Source organism: Epinephelus lanceolatus, chromosome 10 (genome assembly GCF_041903045.1).
Source record: "Epinephelus lanceolatus isolate andai-2023 chromosome 10, ASM4190304v1, whole genome shotgun sequence".
NCBI lineage: Eukaryota > Metazoa > Chordata > Actinopteri > Perciformes > Serranidae > Epinephelus > Epinephelus lanceolatus.
Window position 1 is genome coordinate 43,650,116 of NC_135743.1, and position 16,122 is coordinate 43,666,237.

The following is a 16,122-nucleotide window of genomic DNA, read 5'->3' on the forward strand; positions in this document are numbered from 1 at the left end:
AGCAGCCCACCACCAGATCTCTACCAATCCTTTTTCCCTGCTTTATATCACAAAAAATTATCAGAAACAGAGAAACAAAATTGTGAAGGTATGATTTCTGAGAATGAGTTGTATGAAGCAATTAACTCTTTTAAATCAGGCAAATCACCAGGTCTAGATGGTATTCAAATTGAATTTTATAAGATATTTTATGACTATATAAAAGATCCCTTGCTAGCATGCTTTAATTACTCATTTGAGACTGGTAGAGTGACTGCTTGATCTCTCTTCTTTTAAAACAGGAGGGAAATGGTCAATACAAAGATCCGGTTAAATTAAAAAATTGGAGACCTCTAACTTTATTGTGCTGTGATAACAGAATTCTATCTAAATGCATCGCCTCTAGAATTAAAAAAGTTATTCATGATGTTGTTGATAAAGACCAGAATGGATTTATCAAGGGTAGATTCATTGGAGATAGCATAAGACATTTTATGGAGATAATTGAATTTTATGAGAAAGAAAAAAAAAACCTGGGTTAATTTTTGTGGCCGATTTTGAAAAGGCCTTTGACACTGTGAAATGGGAGTACATCTATGAATGTTTGGATGTTTCAATTTTGGAAGCTCTTTGATAAACTGGGTTAAAGTGCTATATAATAATCTGCTAAGTAAAATTATAAATAGTGGTTATTTGTCAGAAAGTTTTCCATTATCTAGGGGAGTCAGACAGGGTTGCCCCCTATCTCCATATTTATTTTTGTTGGTAATAGAAACACTAGCGATAAAAATAAGAAACAATATAAATATTAAACGTCTAGACTGTCATGGAGTAGAATCAAAGATTTCATTATATGCTGATGATACAATCTTCTATTTGTCACCTAAAGAAAATTATTTAAATGCCCTCCTAAAAGAGTTGGATGATTTTGCATTCTGTCTGGGCTGAAGCCAAATTATGATAAATGTATTATTTTGCGATTAGGTTCTTTACATGGTTCTACATTTAAACTTTCTTGCAATTCAAAACTTACATGGTCAGATGGACCAATAGATGTTCTTGGTATTCATGTTCCAAAACAAATAGATGAACTTGTAAAAATAAACTTTGAGGAAAGCTTAAAAAAATGGAGAAGACATTATGTCCATGGAAATCAACAACATTATCCTTATTTGGTAAAGTCACCCTTGTTAATTCATTGTGTAACTCTCAGTTTACTTATTTGTTAATTTCTCACCCTATGGACCAATAGATGTTCTTGGTATTCATGTTCCAAAACAAATAGATGAACTTGTAAAAATAAACTTTGAGCGAAAGCTTAAAAAAATGGAGAAGACATTATGTCCATGGAAGTCAACAACATTATCCTTATTTGGTAAAGTCACCCTTGTTAATTCATTGTGTAACTCTCAGTTTACTTATTTGTTAATGTCTCTTCCATTGCCTGTTGAATTTTTTTTTTATAAAAGATATAATCAAATAGTCCTTAATTTTATATGGAATAATAAACCATAAAAAATCAAGCGTAAATATTTATATATTGGCTTGAATGAAGGAGGAGTAAAGTTAATTAATCTTAAAGCATTAAACCTGTCTTTAAAAGCATCATGGTCACAGAAAATATATTGGAATCCCAATTGGAGCTCCTCACAACTTATTTGTAACACTCATCCAGTATTTAAGTATAAACTTTTTCCATTTGGTCAGATTGCAAAAATCCATTTTCAATGTATACAAAAAATCCTCTCTAATTTATCACCCTTTTTTATAGACATGATACAAGCATGGTTGCATTTTCAGTATTTCCCACCAGATTCTGTTGATGCCATTTTACAACTGTTACATCTGCTGCTTGAGTGTGTGTGTGTGTGTGTGTGTGTGTGGGTGTGGTGAGCAGAGTGGTTACAGGTGTGCCGGAGACTGAGCAGAGCACCACCAGCCGCATCTCATTCTGCAATCAACTGCCTACTTGTACTCAGCCCTGCCACATCCACGCTGCCAGATCGTAGCCACTGTTAAGTCAGTATACAGCTCGACTCTAGCCTCTAGTTGAATCCCTGACTTAAAACTTTGTCTGTAATCCTGTTTTCCTGTGTTTCCAGTATCCAACCAGCCTGCTCTGCTCTCCGGTCCGCTCTGCTCCACCTGCCCTCACCTCGGACGCTCCAGCCTACTCCCCACTCAGCCTGCCCCCTCCTCAGACGCTCTGGACCCAGACCCCCTCACCCAGAGAGCTAAAATAAACCTTTTGGACTCAAACTGTTTCACTGTCTGTCCGCACTTGGGTCCTTGCTGCCGCCCCGTAACAACAACAGATTATTCTAGTATATTAATTAACAGATTACCTATTTTTTGGGAACAATTTGTTCAAAAAGGTATTATTTTTATAAACGATATAATTGATTTGAATGGTGACATTTATTCTTATAAATTATTTTGTGAAACTTATGGGTTTTTCTGTTCAGAATTTAGATACTATCAATTAGTAGCTGCAGTGCCTTCAGACTGGAAGAGAAAAATGAAAAACGCGGTAAATAAATTGTTAGTGTGTAAACCTTGCATAAAAAATTGTTTTTGGCTTAAAAGAAAAAAATTCTTTTGTATAACTTTTTCTTGCAGGCATATGATTTAAATGATAAACCACTTAAACTTCAAGTGTACTGGGAGGGGATATTATGGAGTTAGATTTGTGTCTTTATTACATGCAAGAAAATAAATGATATGAGAGAAAAAAAATATTTGAGAACCTTTTTTTTCACACTGATAGCAAAAAATAATAATATGTGAGACTAAAAAAAGTTTTGAGAGAAAGTATTTTGTCATAGAAGATAAACAAATAATTTGAGATTTAAAAAATGATTTCAGAGAAAAAAAAAACTCAAAACTTTTTTTTACTCTCCAATATTATTTTTTTGCTATCAGTGTGAAACATTTTCTCTCAAAAAAATTGTTTCTCTCAAAACATTTTTCTTCATGTCATGGGCGGGGCCACGTTCCTATTGGCTAGTCTCAATTGAATTGACAGCTGGGTGAGGATCGTCTTGGGAGTCGAATTCAACTGAATCATTCATCCACCATGGTGGATTCACCGGCATAGATGTGCTGCATTATTTGGGAGCGGAGACTCCAATGTTTGGGTAAGATGATGACACAGATGATGAATGATTCAGTTGAATTCGACTCCCAAGACGATCCTCACCCAGCTGTCAATTCAATTGAGACTAGCCAATAGGAACGTGGCCCCGCCCATGACATTATTTTTGCAGCGAAAGCAAAATCCTGACACGAGAGCAAAGACTTAGGTTTTGAGAGAGAGAAGAAAAATGTTTTGAGAGAAACAATTTTTTTGAGAGAAAATGTTTTCACACTGATAGCAAAAAAATAATATTGGAGAGTAAAAAAAAGTTTTTTGAGAGGTTTTTTTTCTCGGAAATCATTTTTTAAATCTCAAATTATTTTTTTATATTCTGACAAAATACTTTCTCTCAAAACTTTTTTTAGTCTCAAATATTATTATTTTTTGCTATCAGTGTGAAAACTTTTTCTCTCAAATATTTTTTTCTCTCAAACTTTTTTTTTCTCTCATATCATTTATCTTCTCGCATGTAATAAAGACACAAATCTAACTCCATAGATATTCAATACCCCGTTGCCATGGGGACTTGTGTACAACTTAACTTATAAATCTATTCTAGACACTAAATCACAATACTTTCAGTTGAAAATTTTGTACAAAATATTGCCTACAAGTAAAACTATTTTTATTTGGAATATGGAAGAGTATGAAAATTGTCGCTTTTGCAAATCTGAAGCCGAAGATATTTTGCATTTATTTTGGTTTTGTCCTCATGTAGCGAGCTTTTGGATAAACATTAAGAAATGGCTCGCTTTGCACTCAATTATGTTAGCTATGTGCCCTCAAACAATAATAGTTGGTGCACTGGGAAATAGATGTCCTAGCATTGTAAACACTTATTTTGTTAGGCAAGAGATTTATTTTTGAAAGCAAAGGAAAAGAAAGACTGACTCTTCCCACTTTTCTTGCTTTCTTAAAACATTATTTTATGCTGGAAGGTATTATTGCTAACAGACAGGGAACAAGGAATGATTATGATAAAAGATGGAATTCATTAAGGCCAAGTCTAGAAGAAGGATGAGATTTTTCTATTTATTTGTTTGTCTTTGGTTTACGTTTTGTATGTTTGTGAAGTTTTGTTGTGTTCTCGTTTTAATTGTTGTATTGTTTTGGAGTGGCTTTGTTTTATTTTTGTGCCGTTTCATGATATTTGTCTTGTTTGGATTATGTTAATGTTTAACCAAAAAAAAAAAAAAAGTTTCTTATTTTCTGTTACTCCCCAACCCTGTGTTTACCTCCTCCTTATTGATGATTTCAAATGTAAATGATTATTGATCGGGTTGTAGATAGCAATGCAATGTTGAATAATTCAGGCAGTGAGCAGAGCTGAGAGCTTTGTAGTGAATGGCTGATGCATCAACATACATGAATCCAGACAAGCAAAGCCAGACAAAGTCACAGTCTAGGCCTAAATGGTATTGCAGTTTTGTGTGTGTGTTTACTTGTTTGTTTGTTGTGCTTAGTAAGTCACAGAAGGACTGGCCTGTCTGAGGGCAGTAGTTACAGCTCGGTGTGAATGATATGGGGGTGGCACCGCCACACAGCCTGACAGGATACACTGTCTAAGGTCTGAGATGGAGGGAGGATAGGAATGAGAGAAAGATATATCCACACATATACACATGCAGCTGGGTAGTGCCAGCTAGAGAGAGGGAGAACAGAAAAAAAGACTGAGGAGAGGAAGGGAGGGAGATAAGCGCCTTGGAGGGTGATAAAGATAATGACAGATAGGGAAAGCAGCACAGAGATAGAAAGTGAGCAAGCAAGACAAACACAGGAAGAGAAAGAGACAGAAAGGAGGCAAGAGGCTGAATTAAATAAATTACATTAGGTGCTTTGCTGGTTTCCTAGCAACCCATAGAAGATGAGCCTGGTCTGGCTTGGTCTGGCCTGGTCTGCGCTCCAGAGTAAAGGTCTCTCTCCTCCGCCTCTTCTTCCATCTCCCTCTGCCTTTACTCCTTTCTCCTCCTCCATTCACTCAAATCAGCACTGGAAACAATCACTTTACCAGTTACTATTAATGAAAAGTATATTTAAAGACATATTGAGGGAAGATGGTGCTGATACTTAGAAGAAACAGCCCTGGCTCAAAAAAATGAAACACTCTGTATTGTTTAGTCTATTCAAAAACAAAATGACTCATTATTATAAGCAATAAATGCTCTACCTGTTCATAATTTGTACATTGCACCCCAAAATGTATGCTTGTGTGGCAGGTTGAGTTTCCCTCCCCCTCCTCTCCTTTTTTCCACCTCACTCAACTGGCAACGGATTGCTTTCAAACTGATTGCGGGGCGGTGCCACCCACCTTTATATCTAGGTGTGTCAATACTGCTCTGGTTCCTCTGCCTAACCTTTACCAGAGTCTGGTGTTTGTGCGGTCTGGGTCCAGTTAGTCCAGGCATTTGTGAGATAAAGGGGGTGAACCTCGGACAAATTGCAACAGAAACTCTTTCAACTGTTTTAGTCTCATAGATATGTTAGTTATAACATATCAAAAGTCCCCAGAAATCCCAGTGGGGGAAGGTGTTGAAAATACTGTACTGTAGCGCCATTTATGGACGAATCATGGTCATTCTTTCTGTCATAGTTACTCATGGTCTCTAGTTGCAGTGTGCAAATTTTGAGCATTTTTGGTCAAGGACTTTTTGAGTTACTCACGAAAAGCTTTGTGGCCCAACCGACCGACCGACAGAGTGAGCTTTAGAGCTGCGGGTCGCAACTAAAAAAAGATTTATGCATGTTTTCTTGTCTGATGTTCACACAAAAGGTTCAGTACTGTCCACAATCAGCCATGAATTGCAATGTATGTGCAGAAGGAAATTCATAATATTATAGGCATTTGTGAGGGGAAAGGGGGGTGAACCTCACACAAATAGCAAAAGAAAATCTGACATCAGAAAAGAATCACTCAAAGCAACATGAGTTTGTTAGTAATGCATATAAATGTTATTGATTAACAAATTTAAAACAAATGTATTCAAATATAACTTAAGATAGTAGTTTTACATTACTTTATGTGTGACTGCTAAATTGGCACTAATCAACATAAATGTAAGCACTTATGAACATAAACTTACAGTAACTTACTTAAACATAAACATGACTTTTTTCTTTTTTTTTAGACAAACTGCAAGGCAAAAAGACAACAATAGTAGCTATAGATAGCACATCTGAGAAATCACTTTTTAAAAAACTTTTTATATTTCAATATTCAGGGTTTTCTACTAGTACAAAACTTGCTCTATATGTGTGAAGAAGTCCATGAGCTTGACAGGCAAAGCTTTATTCCAGTATGTGAACAAGGCCTCCGAAAGACACAGATAGAGGAAAGGACGTAATAAGAAACTAAAGTAGCAAAATGTAGTTTTCACACAGTTTCATGAGACACAAGGCATTGTGGGCACTGCAGTGCATCTTTCACATATAATACCACAATGCCACACAATACAGGACAGGGACAGCAAACAATACAACCATAAAATACAGCAATACAACACAATACAAGGACAGGGACAAACTATGCAACAAAACAATACATTATAGCAATACATCTCAAAACTAGACAAGGACAGGAATGAGAACATGTAAACTTTAAGAAAACTTACAGCGTGCCTCCTCTTAGCCATCGCTGCCTGGCTCATCTTCATTATCATCAAAGTCATTACATGGTGCCTGACATGAGTTTGCACAACCTATCCTTTACAGTTGCTGCATGCAACAGAGCACTCAATGTTAGACTTCTTGCATGTGCACCTCAGGCTGCTGCAAATGCTTTAGCTTGGTCACAGAAGTCACTGCTGGTTCTGAACGTCTTGAGGGGAACTCCTTTACCAATGCCATGAAGGCGGGACGTAGTGTCACACCCAGCTATGGCATGGATGAAGAGGATGTGAGTGCACACACTGGGACTCAACTGTGGTCTGAGCCGCAGTTACAGTTAAGAATGTGCTGCATCCAGCAGAGTTTCTGGTTGATTGTAGACAGCAATGAAACTTTTGTGTGGACATCAGACAAGAAAACATGCATAAATCATTTTTTTAACATGGGCGTCAGGGAAATTGTGGCATCACCTGTTTCAGCATTTTTCAATACTTTCCCCAACTGGGATTTCTGGGGACTTTTGATATGTTATAACTAATATATTCATGAGACTAAAACAAGCGTTTCTCTTGCAATTTGTCCAAGGTCATGTCATATAATGCCTGGACTAAGTTTGGTGTGGCTGGTGTGCCTTCTGTGGCTTTTTGGTGTGCTGGTCCTGCTACAAGCTTAAGGTAGGCACTCGTAGAGTCTCTGGTGTGGCACATTCATTGCGTGCGTAAATTGGTGTTATACCTGCTGGTGTCCTCGCTCTGCAGTGTGGCTGCCTTTTCCTCCCTTGGCCTTGAATGCAGACCGGAGTTACGGCTTCCTGATCCAAGCTCTGGTGTCACACAGCTCAGTGTTGTGAGGTAGGCTGAGGTAGTTAATTTAAATTGTGCCAGTGTCTACCTGGTCTCTACTTAAGGAAACTGTCTTTCTTTCTTGGTTTCTGGTCAGCAGTTGGCAGTGCGCAACGGCCGTGTGCCTCTTCTCCTCTCCTCCATGCTGTGTGGAAACCGTTCTCCCCTTTGTGGTATGTATCTCTGATTTTATACTAGCCTATTATTGATTTGCAACGTATTTTCAAATTGTTAATATTATAGTCAGGTTCATTATGTGTAGATTTCAACTTTTGTGGGATTTTTTTTGAGATTTGCAAAACTATACATTTTTGGAAAGGTTATTGTATAAGGATTCAGAAAATCAATGTTTGCATTTGCCCAGATGTCTATATGGCGGCCATATTGGAATGTACAAAATGGCCACTGTAAAATGTACGTTTTGTAATATCTAGACTTCTAAATAAGTTGGAACATTGATTTTAACTGCTAAACCTACATTTTCAGGGTCAAGGAATCCAGTGGTGGTAGTTACAATGCTACAACAGTTTAACAGTTACCACATTAACCCTTAGATGCATGAGTGGGTCAAAAATGACTCGGTGTGGTTGTCTAACTACAAAGTAGGCTAATTTGATGATAAATGATAATAACATATGTTACCCGCAAACGTAATAACAGCCCACAAACGTAATAAACCACAAACGTAATACAAATCTGCAGCTTTGAATGTAATAATCCCGCAAATGCAATAAATTTCCCACAAATGTAATAGCAGCTGCCTACTACAAACGTAACACACAATTTTCCGCAAACGTAATAACTATTACATTTGTAGGAAATTATTACATATGTGGGAAGGTGAAAATCTAAACTGTAATAACTTCCCATAAATGTAATATGAGACTGAATAATGATCTTTGTGGTTGTTGTTGTTTGTTTGTTTACTTATACACCTGCCAATAGTGATGCGTGTGTTGACAAGCAATCCGCAGGTTGGGTGGGGCAGGTCAGAAAGTGACAGAGCAGCATTCTGAGTAAGTTAGAAATAACTTACAGAAGCACACACACACACACACACACTGGTCATTCCTTGTCAGTTCACAGAATTACTCTGTGGCAGCAAATATGTTGTTTAATTGGATTTATTTTATTTTCTTCTGCCTCTTGTTAATACGGATTTCTCTGCAGCATCAACAACAACCACAAAGATCATTATTCAGTCTCATATTACATTTATGGGAAGTTGTTACAGTTTAGATTTTCACCTTCCCCCATATGTAATAATTTCCTGCAAATGTAATAGTTATTATATTTGCGGAAAATTGTGTGTTACGTTTGTAGTAGGCAGCTGCTATTACGTTTGTGGGAAATTTATTACATTTGCGGGATTATTAAATTCAAAGCTGCAGATTTGTATTACGTTTGTGGTTTATTACATTTGTGGGCTGTTATTACGTTTGCGGGTGTAACAACACCTACTCTTAACATAATAGTTATGAATGATGCACACAGTAGGCTAATGTTAGCTAGTTAGTTAGTGTTAGCTAACTACAAAGTAGGCTAATTTGATGATAAATGATAATAACACATACTCTTAATATAATATATATGAATGATGCACACACACTAGGCTAATGTTAGCTAGTTAGTGTTAGCTAACCACAAAGTAGGCTAATTTGATGATAAATGATAATAACACACTCTTAACATAATAGTTATGAATGATGCACACACTATACTGTACAGTAGGCTAATGTTAGCTAGTTAGTTAGTGTTAACTAACTACAAAGTAGGCTAATTTGATAAATGATAATAACACATACTCTTAATATAATATGTAGGAATGATGCACACACACAATACTGTACATACAGTAGGCTAATGTTAGCTAGTTAGTGTTAGCTAACCACAAAGTAGGCTAATTTGATGATAAATGATAATAACACATACTCTTAACATAATAGTTATGAATGATGTACATAGGGCTGCACGATTCTGGAAAAAATGAGAATCACGATTTTTTGGCTTATAATTGAGATCACGATTCTGTCACAATTTTTTCAACATAAAGATATATTGTGCTTATTTCCTGATACAAAAGTAAAAGTAACAAAAATTATAAATAAATAATAAAAAAATATCATTAAATAACAAAGCCTTTGATTGTGCCTGATACAAGAGACACAAGGCACATAAACTCTGGTCAGCAGAGAGGGAACACTCCTGTTTTAGCTTTAGTCTCTTGGCTTCTCTTACAGCCTTTGAACAATTTTAACAATAATATGAATGTTGAACAACATTTTTCTGAGGTAGGTATTCCAGGCCTGGAATTAAGTCAAAATTAAACATTTCAACACCATGCATTTGACAGGAGTATTCACCTAACATAGCCTACATATCTTTAATTATATCATTATTTATGTCTCTATGTATATTTTTACATAAATCCCCAATATTTTATTTGCCTTTAAAAAAATCCTCTTCCTTCATTTAATTAGACAATGTTTATTGTATTGTATTATATGTATTAATTCTCTACAGGATCTTGTATATTCTTTAATGTGTGTTCAATTTATTAAAAGAAAAAAAAAACAAAAAAACGTTTTGGTGAACCTTGCAGCAAAGTGAGCCCTCTTCCTCAGAGAGGATCTTTGCCTCCCACTTTGTTCCTGGCGGCAGAGCAGAGTGATCCGTCTTTCTTCTAAGAGGATCTTTGTCCCATGAGAGCAGGCAGCTGTTCTCCGTGTCCGCAGTGAAAACATCTTTCGCTGGCGATTTGACAGTCACTAGAAGCACATTATGACCCTTTGTAAAAGTTTCTGTGTGGTACCTGTGTTGTACATGAGCTAACGTTAGCAGCTAAGGACTGAGAGGCTGTCCGGTGTGCGTGTGTGTGTGTGTGTGTGTGTGTGTGTGTGTGTGTGTGTGTCTGTCTGAGGAGTGTCAGTACATTAACTTAGCCCATAGCCTTGCTGTTTGTCATGTTAATGTTATCGTCGGCAGCCCTGAATGGGAGCGTATCTATGTTGCCCGGGTTCTATGTTCCCCGGGTTCTATGTTCCCCATTTAACCCTGCAAAAAAGGTTCTATGTTCCCCGCTTACACAAAAAAGGTTCTATGTTTCCCTCTTACTAAAAAAATGTTCTATGTTCCCCGCTTACACAAAAAAGGTTCTATGTTTCCCGGGTTCTATGTTTCCCTCTTACTAAAAAAAGGTTCTATGTTCCCCGTTTATCCAAAAAAGGCGGGAAACAGCAGTTGCATTAATATGTTGTTTTAACATCTCTAAACACACACAACGGAACATAATGGGGAGAAATTACAATCTTACTTACTTACCCACCCTTTGGGCGATCTATGGTGGGCAGTCTGGGCAATTATATCCTTTACAGGTTTTTTAATCCAGCCGTTAAATGCAGTGTTTCAGTCAGTGCAGATTTCTTGGAGCAGCCAAAGACCAACTGGTAAATAAGCTGTTAAGTGCAGCGTTTTTTCGGGTTCAGTAAATCTATCATGATTATTTATTAGTTTTGTGATAAAAATAAATGTGTCTATGTTGTTGATCACGGATGTTGATATCAACTGTTCAGTTTCATGTTTCATACATGTTTCCCTGTACCCATAAGCAAACAGGGAAACGCATAATTATTTATCTTTATTTCGGCCATGATCAATATTCTTTTGTTTACGAACACTGGTAGATAACTATCTTGCCACAGGTGGTCTTTGGCTGCTCCTGACACTACTGTCATAAAAACAAGAGAGGAAGAAATCTGAGTGTCTGATTGGTCGAAGGACCGAACTGAACAGTTGATATCAACATCCGTGATCAACAACATAGACGCATTTATTTTTATCACAAAACTAATAAATAATCATGGTGGATTTACTGAACAGAGCTCCCGAAAAAACGCTAAACTTAACAGCTTATTGTAATTTCGCCCCATTATGTTCCGTTGTGTGTGTTTAGAGATGTTAAAACAACATATTAATGCAACTGCTATGTTTCCTGCCTTTTTTGGATAAGAACATAGAACCTTTTTTTAGTAGTGATCCTGAAAAATAGCTAGGAATGTCACTACCGAAACAGTCACTACCGAAACCTATGGTAAAGTTTCGGTAGTGACATGATCATTTCGGTAGTGACAAAATGGAATGGTCAGTAGTTAAACCCTATAATTTTGTGGTCCAAAGTCTTGCTCTGAAAGTCTCTGCTCTGCTCTGCTCTACTCTACTCTGCTTTACTCTATTCTGCTCTACTCTGCTCTGTTCTGCTCTACTCTACTCTACTCTGCTCTACTCTGCTCTACTCTATTCTGCTCTACTCTGCTCTGTTCTGCTCTACTCTACTATACTCTGCTCTAATCTGCTCTACTTTGCTCTCCTCTGCTCTACTCTATTCTGCTCTACTCTACTCTACTATGCTCTGCTCTACTCTGCTCTACTATACTATAATCTACTCTGCTCTGTTCTACTCTGCTCTACTATACTATACTCTACTCTGCTCTGTTCTACTCTGCTCTACTTTGCACTACTCTGCTCTACTCTGCACTGCTCTGCCACACCCCTATACTCTTCTCAACTCTACTCTTCTCTACTCTACTCTACTCTACTATGCTCTACTCTATTCTATTCTGCTCTATTCTACTATACTCTGCTTTACTCTATTCTGCTCTGCTCTACTCTGGTCTACTCTACTATATTCTGCTCTACTTTGCTCTACTCTACTATGCTCTGCTATACTCTATACTCTGTTTTACTCTGCACTACTTTGCTCTACTCTGCTCTACTCTGCTGTGTTCTACTCTGCTCTACTTTGCACTGCTCTGCCACACCCCTATACTCTTCTCAACTCTACTTTTCTCTACTCTACTCTACTATGCTCTGCTCTACTCTATTCTGCTCTGCTCTACTCTACTACACTCTGTTCTACTCTATAATCTGCACGACTCTGCTCTACTCTGCTCTACTCTGTTCTGCTCTGCTTTGCTCTACTCTACTATACTCTGCTCTACTCTACTATGCTCTGCTCTGCTATACTCTATACTCTGCTTTACTCTGGTCTACTCTACTCTGGTCTACTCTACCCTACTTTACTCTGGTCTACTCTATAATCTACTCTACTCTTCTCTACTCTGCTCTACTCTATACTCTACTCTATTCTGCTCTACTCTGCTCTGTTCTTATCTACTCTGCTCTACTCTACTCTACTCTATTCTGCTCTACTCTGCTCTGTTCTACTCTGCTCTACTTTGCTCTACTCTGCTCTACTCTGATATACTCCGTTCTGCTTTACTCTGCTCTACTCTGCTCTGTTCTTCTCTACTCTGCTCTACTTTATTCTACTCTGCTCTACTCTACTCTACTCTACTATACTCTGCTCTACTCTACTCTACTCTACTCTGCTCTACTCTACTCTACTGTACTCTGCTCTACTTTGCTCTACTCTATTCTGCTCTACTCTGCTCTGTTCTACTCTGCTCTACTTTGCTCTACTCTGGTCTACTCTGCTCTGCTTCACTCTGCTCTACTCTGGTCTATTCTGCTCTGCTCTACTCTACTATGCTCTGCTCTACTCTACTGTGCTGTGCTCTACTCTATATTCTGCTCTACTCTATAATCTACTCTTCTCTACCCTACTCTACTCTGCTCTACTCTAGTCTGCTCTACTCTATACTCTACTCTTCTCTACTCTATTCTGCTCCGCTCTGTTCTACTCTGCTCTACTCTACTATATTCTGCTCTACTCTACTCTACTTTGCTCTTCTCTGCTCTACTCTATTCTGCTCTACTCTGCTCTACTTTGCTCTGCTCTGCTCTACTCTACTATACTCTGCTCTACTTTGCTCTATTCTACTATACTCGCTCCACTATACTCTTCTCCGCTCTGCTCTATTCTGCTCTGCTCTACTCTACTCTGCTCTGCTCTGCTCTCAAAAATTAAATTGTTTTATTGACCACAAAACATTTGTCTTTGAATTCCTACCATAAGGCATAAATTTGAGGAAATATGATGCAACCTTAAAAACAGAATAATGGTCACTACCGAAACAGGACTGTCACTACTGAAACAGTGCAGTCACTACCGAAACACTGGGTGTTTTGTAAAAGATAAAGTATATTGAGTTATCAACTAAAGTATTATGATGCTAATCGGTTACATTTATGTTCTGTTTCATCAGTTATTAACTCTGAAATCAATCTGATCAGCGTTATGCATTTTACAAAGAAAGATTGCATTTATATTTTGAAGAATTCTATAATTTGAACTTCGAAACGCGTTAAAATATTAATTTTTATAGATTTAATTGTGAAAACCTTCAGTCAAAATTTGTAAAAATTTAAATCTTTAGACAAGGGAAGAAACAAGCATAACAGGTTGATATATATTTTTTTGTAGAATATAATACTATATGTTTCAGTAGTGACAAATTTTGGGAGAGGAAAAATATTCCAAAACAGTCTGAAAATACAATATAAAAATTTACAGTCATTTTACTTGTTAAATATGTGACCTTTACATATGGTACAATATATATAGGGACAAAGTTTTGGAAATAAAACATACAAAATTTCAAAATATTTCCAGCCCAACTTTGCACACATTTGGTAGAATGCCCCATAAACAACATGTTTTTTGTGGAACAGCCGGAATATGAAATGATAACAACTTTTCATTACAAAGATATCGCAAGAAAACAACAACACCGAGTCATTTTGACCCACTCATGCATCTAAGGGTTAATGTGGTAAAGTGTTGTAGCATTGTAACTACCCCCATTGGATTCATTGACCCTGAAAATGTAGGTTTAGCAGTTAAAATCATCGTTCAAACTTATTTAGAAGCCGAGATATTACAAAACGTACATTTTACGGCGGCTGTTTTGTAAATTCCAATATGGCCGCCATATAGACATCTGCGCAAATGCAAACATTGATTTTCTGAATCCTTATACAATAACCTTTCCAAAAATGTATAGTTTTGCAAATCTCCGAAAAAATCCCACAAAAGTTGAAATCTACACATAATGAACCTGACTATAATATTAACAATTTGAAAATACGCTGCAAATCAATAATAGGCTAGTATAAACTCAGAGATACATACCACAAGGGGAGAACGGTGAACCTGACTATTAGTTTTTTTATGCAAATTGTAGGCAATTAAAGGCCATGCTGCGCGCCATGATTTAGTGCCTCATCTTCTCTGAGCCATCCGCCGTCACTCCCTGGCGCAGGCTGCTGTTCTGTTTTACTGTTTGTACAACATTCTGGTCCACATTGGATTTGTGGCTGTTTAGATTCCTTCTAATTGCACAATACTCACCAGAACTGTCTTCTTATGATACTCCTTTTACTTCTTCTGCTTCTGCTATTGACAAGTTGACTATACGCATATTCGTGCGCTATAGTGTGCCCACTGTGTTTTGTTTATTCAAGTTCATTTGTTAGGTTCCACAAGAAGACAGGGCTGGACCCAGAAGCAGACACTGACACTGAGGTTTCCAAGAATTAACAAAGAGGTTTTATTGGCGTGACAGAACAAAAGGCGAGCACGAGGAAGCCACTCCGCGTGCTGGGGAAATCTTGATCCTGGAAAAACAAACCAAAAAGGACAAAAGGCAGGTGAGGGAACAGGCAGGCGTGGCACCAGGGGAAAACACGAGGATCTGGAAGAGGCAAAAACACAAAAACATTAGCCTTCAAGCTAGCAGGGCACAAGAGCAAAACACACGAGAGTGGCCGAGACAGGAGTGGTACCACGTAGGGAGACTGAATACTCGGATGGACAGCCGGGGTTCTTATACTGCCAGGGGATGATGATGATGATGAACACCTGGTGCTGCCTGCCGGGGAAGCCACGCCCCAGCCACACACACACACTGACAGGGAAAAACAACAATTAGAGGGACAAAAACAGGGGAACACAGGAAGGAATCCTGATACCACCATGACAGTACCTCCCCCTCAAGGACCGACTCCAGGTGGTCCACCCGGTTTGCCCGGGTGGTCTCTATAGAAATCCTGGAGGAGACCATGGTCCAGGATCAGAGACCGGGAGATCCAGCTCCTCTCCTCAGGACTGTAGCCCTCCCAGTCCACGAGGAACTGGAACCCCCGGCCCCTGCACCGCACGTCCAGAATCCTCCGGACCGTGTAGGCTGGATGGCCATCAATGAGCCGGGGGGGCGGAGGGGTGACGGCCGGAGGGCACAAGTCACTACTGGATACCGGTTTTAACTGGGATACGTGGAATGTGGGATGTGGGATGAGTTTCAAACGGACTGCAGAGGGGTTAATGATGGTGTCGATGTCATATGGACCGATGAATCGGGGGGCCAGCTTCTTGAAGGGAACGTTGAGTGGAATGTCCTTAGAACAGAGCCAGACCCTCTGCCCTGGGGCGTAATCAGGCGCTGGAATCCTCCGGCGGTCGGCGATCCGCTGATTACGTTCCCGTGAACGCAGAAGGGAAGCTCTGGCCTCCCTCCAAACCCTCCTGATCCTCCGAAGATTGGCCTGGACAGAGGGGACAGCCAACTCCACCTTCTGGCTAGGGAATAGAGGGGGTGAGTAGCC

The 16,122-nt window shown here is 38.5% G+C and overlaps 1 long non-coding RNA gene across 1 annotated transcript; it reads left to right on the forward strand.

Annotated features, from left to right (window-relative positions):
- Positions 1-1,862: 1,862 nt before the first annotated feature.
- LOC144464435 (uncharacterized) lies at positions 1,863-2,242 on the forward strand. Its single transcript, XR_013492131.1, has 2 exons — positions 1,863-1,998; positions 2,082-2,242. It is a non-coding gene; the product is annotated as an uncharacterized LOC144464435 (long non-coding RNA).
- The last annotated feature ends 13,880 nt before the right edge of the window (positions 2,243-16,122 follow it).